Source organism: Pelodiscus sinensis, chromosome 23 (assembly GCF_049634645.1).
Source record: "Pelodiscus sinensis isolate JC-2024 chromosome 23, ASM4963464v1, whole genome shotgun sequence".
Lineage (NCBI taxonomy): Eukaryota > Metazoa > Chordata > Testudines > Trionychidae > Pelodiscus > Pelodiscus sinensis.
In genome coordinates this window covers 25,715,604-25,723,208 of record NC_134733.1, presented here as the reverse complement: position 1 = coordinate 25,723,208, position 7,605 = coordinate 25,715,604, and positions in this window count along the sequence as shown.

The window sequence follows — 7,605 nt, the reverse complement described above, 5'->3', positions numbered from 1 at the left end:
AATATAAAGTCCTTAGCACATATCCTCAGCTAGCAAATTTACTCAACAGGGCTTTTCTAATTTGGGGGAATATTTCTAGCAATAAGCATTCATAGAAATTTGTGTGCTCATTTTATATGTGAGAAATATTCTTTCAGTAAATTAAAGGCTGGTATGTGTTGAATTGATTCAATTCTGGTGAAATGGAATAGGAATGAAAGCCAGAGATAATGAAAGAAACAAGTGGCCAAAGATCTCAGCTCAGTCTCTTTTGGCCAACTTCCATTTTAAGAATTTATATTTTATTTAACTTGTATATGAAGGGCATACAAGTAGTTAGGTATATAAAAAGAGCTTGAAATACACACTGAAATTAACACTAGGAAAAATGGTTGCCTTTAATAACTCTTGTTCTTTGAGATGTATTGGAATGGACATGAACAACACGTATCAAAGACCAACAGGTACAAAAGGTAAGTAACCTTTTTTCCATCTTCGAGTGCTTGTTCATGTGCATTCCCTAGGTGACTTCCTAGTCCAAATGTAGAAGGTGGGATCACTGATTGGAGCACTTCCTTCTTAAAGGCTGCATCATCTCTAGATGGCTGTGTAATCACCTAGTGCACAGTAAATGTATCAGGGAGCACGCTGCTACCCTGCAGATCTCCTGCGTAGGAACCTGTGCCAGGAATTCCCTGAAGGAAGCCTGGCCCCAGGTAAAGTGCACCATAAGCAGGGGCAGAGGTATCCCTGCCAGGCCATAACATTCATAGATGCAGAAAGTGATGTATTGAGTGGCTACTGGCTGGCCCTTTATTCTAGCTGCAATTGCCAACCTGCAGTGACTTTCTAAACAGTCTTGTTCTGTCAATGTAAAAGGCCAGCACTCCATGCACATCAAGAGAATGGAGGGTCTGTTCCCTAGCACCTGAATATGGCTTTGAGTAGAAATCAGGCAGAAAAATGTCCTAACCCATATGGAAACTGGAGACTACCTTTGGTAGAAAGGCTATAAGTGGGTGGAGCTGCACCTTATATTTATAAAACAGTGGTTTTCAAACTATGGGTCGCAACCCAGTACTGAATTGTGAAATGTCAGGCAATGGGTCTTGATGCTGCAAGGGGATCAGGTGACGGATGGGAGTGTGAAGGCAGCTCCCTGCCTTTCCTGGCTCCAGAAGCTGTGCGACAGGCCCAGCTCCTAGGTAGGGGGGTGTGTGTGGGGAGAGGGGGGGCACACAGGGCTCTGTGCACTGCTCCTGCCCTAAGCACTAGTGCTGCACTCCCATTGGTTGAGAACCTGCTGCTGGCTGTTTGTGGGGCGTAGCATGGTCTACAGCGCCAGGAGCAGCAGGAAGGCACCTGAGCACCTCTGCTGCACTACTGACCCCATGAGCTGCTCAAGAAAAGCTCTTCTTGCCCCAGCTTTGACCCCTGCTAAAGCTGGAGCCCCTTCCTACCCTCCACAGTTCTCATCCTCAGCCCACCTCAGAGCCCACACTCTAGTCATACTAGTTATGGTGGGTCGTGGGCATCAACACTTTTCTTCAATTGGGTCATGAGAAAAACAGTTTGAAAACCTCTGTTCTAAAAGGGTGTACATGGGAGCTCAGATGTTAGGACCCTGAGCTTAGAAACCTTCCTTGTGGAGATTATCACAATTAGAAAAAACACCTTATAGGAAGGGTAGAGTACGGAGCAAGTGGCCAGTTGTAGCCAGACAGGAACCCCCCTTTGTAACATCCATTTTTGCTTGCCTGGAGCATGCAGGGCACACAGAACAGAAGGCCCAGGCTGCTGTGACCGTGAGTGGCTGTAAACAAAGATATGCCAATTGCTGATCAAGAAGCTGCCAAGGAGTGCCCTTGACTTAACCCATATTGATACAAACACACAGCCGTCTGCGGGGGGAGGAATCTTTCACCCAGTAAAAAAAATGTCTAGTACACACAATTTAGTTCTCTCTCTTGCAAGTGTAAATTAACTTGAAACTTGCTTGTAAGAACTGGCGCCACAAAACGGACCAGTACAATTTGGCCTCTTAGATAAGAAAGGGTACATCTACACTACAGCGCTAATTCGAACTAACTTAGTTCGAATTAGTTAATTCGAACTAAGCTAATTTGAACTAACGCATCTAGAACTAAAAACTAGTTCGAATTAGCGTTTTGCTAATTCGAACTAGCATGTCCACATTAAGTGGACCCTGAACAGGGCTTAAGGATGGCCAGAAGCAGTGCCGGCAGGGCATCAGAGGAGGACTTAGAGCATGGAGATGCTGTCTCAGGCTAGCCGAGGGCTGCGCTTAAAGGGTCCTGACCCCCACCCCGGACAGACAGTTCTCAGGGGTGCCCCGCTTGCAAAGCAGTCCTGGCTTGGATTGCCCGGAGTGCCCACACTGGGCACATCACACCACTCGGCCATCAGACCGGCTGCACTTGCCGCAGGCTGCCATCTGGGGAGAGGGGGCAATTGGGGGGCTGCAGGAGAGCTCCCACCCCCAGAAGCCCGCAGAGCCAGCCCAGTCCTCCCCATCGGGGGCTCGTACCCCATTCCTCCCTCACCTCCTTCCACTTACCCTTCCCTAGCCCCTTTTCTTGATGTACAAAATAAAGGACAATTGTATTCAAAAATAGAATCTCTCTTTATTGAACAAAACTGGGGGAGACTGGGAAAAGGAGGTGGGAGAGGGGAAGAGAGAGGCTGGAAGAGGGGAGGCAACTAAAATGATCAGGGGTTGGGAACAGGTCCCATATGAAGAGAGGCTAAAGAGACTGGGACTTCTCAGCTTAGACAAGAGGAGACGGAGGGGGGACAGGATAGAGGTCTCTAAAAGCATGTGTTGGGTGGAGAGGGTGCATACAGAAAAGTTCTTCATTAGTTCCCATAAAGGAGGACTAGAGGACACCACAGGAAAGGAATGGGTAGCAGGCTTCAAACTAGTAACAGAAAGCTGTTCTTCACAAAGCAAAGAGTCAACCTGTGGAACTCCTTGCTGCAGGAGGCTGTGAAGGCTACAACTAGAACAGAGTTTAAAGGGAAGTGAGATCAAGTCATGGAGGCTGGGTTCATGGAGTGGTATTAGCTAGGGGGTAGGAGTGGTGTCTCTGCCCAAGGTTTGTGGAAGGCTGGAGAGGGATGGCACGAGACAAATGGCTTGGTCACTGTCTTCTGTCCATCCCCTCCAGGGTCCCTAGGGTTGGCCGCTGTCGGCAGACAGGCTACTGGGCTAGATGGACCTTTGGTCTGACCCAGGACGGCCATTGTAAGCTCAGGGCTCAGGGTTGGGGGTCTCAGTGGACCACCTTGATTTTCATGCACACCTGCTCCTGGGTGGCCAGGCTGGCAGCTCTCCTGCCCTAGCCGGCCACTTTCCTGTGTCTAGTGCGGAGATCGTGGACGAGGTCCACGATGTCTGCACTAGCCCAGGCGGGTGCCCACCTCTTGCGGTCCCGGGCAAGCTCTCAGGAGCTGCCAGCCTGGTCCCGGGAAGAGGGGGAAGGCTGGGGGGCATCGGATGGGTGGCTCGATCCGTGCCAGGTGGAGGGTCTGCTGGCTGGGTGCTGGCAGGCTTGCACCTGGCACGGGCACCGTAGCCAGCCCGTGCCCCTTTAAGGGGTCCGGGGCCGGGAGGGGGGCAGAAGAGTTTCCCTGGTGTTGGCCAGAGTGGCCACCAGGGAAACCTGGGGAGGGCTAGCCTCCCACTAGTTCGAATTAAGGGTCTACACAGCCCTTAATTCGAACTAGTAAGTTCAAACTAGGCTTAATCCCCGTGGAATGAGGATTACCTAGTTCGAACTAAGCGCTCCGTTAGTTCGAATTAAATTCGAACTAACAGAGTGCTAGTGTAGCGCCTATGAAAGTTAATTCGAACTAACTTTGTAGTGTAGACATACCCAAAGAGGATACGGGCCCCCAGGGGTATAAAGATGGGTCCAACAGCACATTTACTCTGTCAATCTACCATTTACCTGCTGGTCGCGTTAGGTGTTTGACCTCCCGAGGTCCACGGGGACGCCCACCTCATATTTTCGTCTTTCCGAGGACTTGAGGGACCGATCCTTGCCTTACACGCTGGGACCGAGCGACGCAGAAGGGGGTAAAAATTGTACCCGTATGTGTCCTTTTGTTTTAGTGCATGCATAGAATAGAGCTCTTTAAAGATTAAGCTGTCACTTGGTACCATTACTTTCTATCCTCCTTCTTCCTATGTCACCATAAGATCTGTATTTGCTAGCAGTTAAGAAATAGAGCAATAGCCATTGTAACCATATGATTTATAAGCTTCTTTAATAAACCTGTAACTGTTTAAGCTTTAACCTGACTCCTTCAGTTGCTGTAACAGAACCAAGCACAATTTAAAAGAATTTCAGCCGGTCATAAGGGACAGGTATAGGAAGAGATTGGGCGTTTGGATTTGTGTCACTCCCAGGTGACAGGTCCGTTGGGGCACCTCTCAGTCTTTCCCAGGCTGCCCGCTGCGAAGGAATCTTGCATTCTAGCAGCTAAAATCTGAGGTGTAATAAGCTCTTCCTATAAAGGGGCGTCTGTTGGCTTGCTGGCTACCCTCTGCGACGGGACCCCGGTCCTAGCAGTAAAGACACAGACGTTAAACCTTTTCTCGGAAACACACACACACACACACACACACACACACACACACACACACACACCCCCTCTCTGACCGTCGGCTGACACCAGTGGTTCAAAGGGAGGCCCCATAAGTTTGGAGAGAACCAGATTAAGGTCCCAGATGGGCTCTGTCTGGCGAAGACGGGTACAGTCTATCCAAACCTTTTAGAAAATGGCTAACCATTGGGTTGGTAAAAACAGACCAACCTTGCTCCCCTGCATGAAAAACAGAAATAGACACTATGTGGACCATGATGGAGGATACAGACAACCCCTGTTGCTTAAGAAAAAGCAGATAGTCCAATATAAGAGTTATAGAGACACATGTTGGGGAAGCCTGTTGCTGACGGCTTTCTACTACCAAGGAGAGCTTGTCTTATCTGGTCAAAGCTAGTGCGCTCTGCTGTGTTAAACCATGGAGCATCCACACCAAAGATGAAAGGACTCCAGGTCTGGGTGATGCAGACACCTTGGTCTTGCGTCAGAAGGTCTGGGTAAAGATGCAGGGTTATCGAAGACTATTTCGACATGTCCAGGAGAGAGGTAAACCAAGTGAGGCCAGGCAAAAGCGATCAGAATAACAAGCTCAATCCTTTACTCCAACTACTGCCTTATGGAGAAATATAAATGAGGGATGTAATGATTATGAGGGTTAGCCAACAGCCTGGGGATTAAGGGGTTAACTACACCTAGCCAGGTGGAGTGGCCAATAGGAATGTAGGTGGGACTTTCAAACTGGGACAAAGGAATTTGGGTTTTTCTTTTCTCCTTTTTGTCTCTCTGGGAGAGTTCTCTGCAGCTACAGAGAGGGACAAGCATGTCTCTCTCTCTCTCTCTCTCTCCAAGACACCATTCTTCATTTTCTGTAAGTATGGTAAAGTTTAGGTAATTTCGTTTTGTTTTAAGGATTGGGTATGGGATCTGAGATCTGGCACTGTTTAAAAGATGTTTTGGCTTTTCTTTGTAACTAAGTTCTAGGCCCATGGAGTTTTTCCATGAGTATATTTTGTTACCTCCCTATCTAGTCATTATGCCTGCAACAGGAATATTGTTGTAATAATAAAAGTTCTTTCTTTTCTTTTTATTAAGCTGGCAGTGGTTAATTGTGTGCCCTGATTTTTATTTTAGGGGTGAAATTTCCCAAATGATCTTTCCCCTGGTTTCCTTAGCAACATTTGGGTGGTGGCAGCGGAAGTTTTATTCCCAAGATCCAGGTTTTTAAGATTTTGGGGGAAGTTTTATACCAAAGCCTGGTAGATAAGGCTTTGGGGTACACTAGCTGGCCCCCACTTCTGCATTTATCATGCCAGAGTGGGGAAGGAGCCATGACATGGTGGCATAGTGGTGGGATTATTTTGAGAACCCAGGATTTTTAAAAGGGCACAAGTTTTCTTTTGAGTTGCAAGCTTTGCAGTTTTTTCCTTTTGTTTTTTCTTTTTTTTCTGGGCTGCCTCAGGGAGGGGCAGACCTTAAGCCAGATACAGACCTACCCAAACAGTTTGTTTTTTTTCTAGCTTTCGGGACAACTGGATAGCTAGGCTAGTTAAGACATGATGTCCAGCTCTAGGACAGACTTATTCCCCAAGGAGAGGGCAGGAGCAATGTATAACAGCGCTTCTCCTCTCTCACCTCTGCCTCCTCTTTGGGAAGCTGCCTGTAAGGCAGCTGGCAGACCTCTAACTCAGAAAGAGGTTGAGCTTATCCTACGGATAGAGAAGAGGCGAGCACAAACTGAGCGTGAGGAACAAGAACGCCAGGCAAGGCTAGCACAAGAAGAGGCCGAGGAGAAGCGTGCCCAACAAGAACTTCTGGAGAGGCTAGCAGCAGCACAGGAGAGACTAGCGGAAATAAAGGCCGAGACCAGGTGAACAGAAGTGGAAACACGGGAGAGGATTGCTAAAGCGAAGGCCCCATCAACTGACCATCCTACTCCCTTGAATGTTCCAGTCCCTGTTCAATATCCCAGGAAACCCCATATCCAGGGAGTGGAAGAACAACAGAGACTGTATCCTCATGAGGGTTCAGTGGAGAACCATGGGGGGATGGGGTGTGATCATGACAAGAGGGATGGAGACTAAATAAATATCTATGGAAACAGTGGTTCAAGATGGTATTAGTGTCCATAATTCCAGTGCTAGACAAAGGAGATTGGTTTGCGGCTCTCAACCTACAAGACGCCTACTTGCATGTTGCTATCCACTCATCTCACAGACTCTTCCTCCATTTTTCAATAGCATTGGAATATTTTCAGTACCGTGTCCTGTCTTTTGGCCTCTCCTCAGTGCCCACAGTATTTTCCAAGACCCTGGCAGTTGAAGCTGCATATTTTCATCAACAGGGAGTGATCATCTTCCTCTATCTCGATGACTGCCTTATAAAAAGATCCTCCCAAGCAGAGACCCTGCATATGATATCCACCACCAGAGACTTGTTCGAATCCCTGGGTCTCATTACTGAAGACCAAAAGTCCTTCCTTCAACCTGTCCAGTATGTAGAATTCATAGGGATTCGCCTCGATTCCCTACGGCACAGGCCTACCTACAGTCACACAGGTTCCAGACAATACAGGACTTGGTTGCTATAATTACTGCAAGCCCTACCATGACAGTTCTGTTATGTTTACAGCTGATGGGCCACATGGCCGCTATGACATATGTAGCATACCCATCCACACCTCCAGTGTCTCCAGCACTGGTTAGCATTGGTCTAACCCCCGCAAAGTAGTGCGTTCACAAACAAGTCTCCCCACTTCCACATGTTATAGCCTCCCTCAAATGGTGGACCATTGCAACCTACCTGCTGGCGGGAGTTCCATTCCAGCGCAAACAACTGCCGGCCCAGATCCCAATCAACGCCTCCATGATTGGGTAAGGAGCCCTCCTAGACAGTCTTTTTACACAAAGTCATTGGTCTGACCACAAAACATCTCTGCACACAAACCTTCTAGAGCTCCATGCTGTTGCCAATGCCTGCAAACACTTCTGCCAATGCATA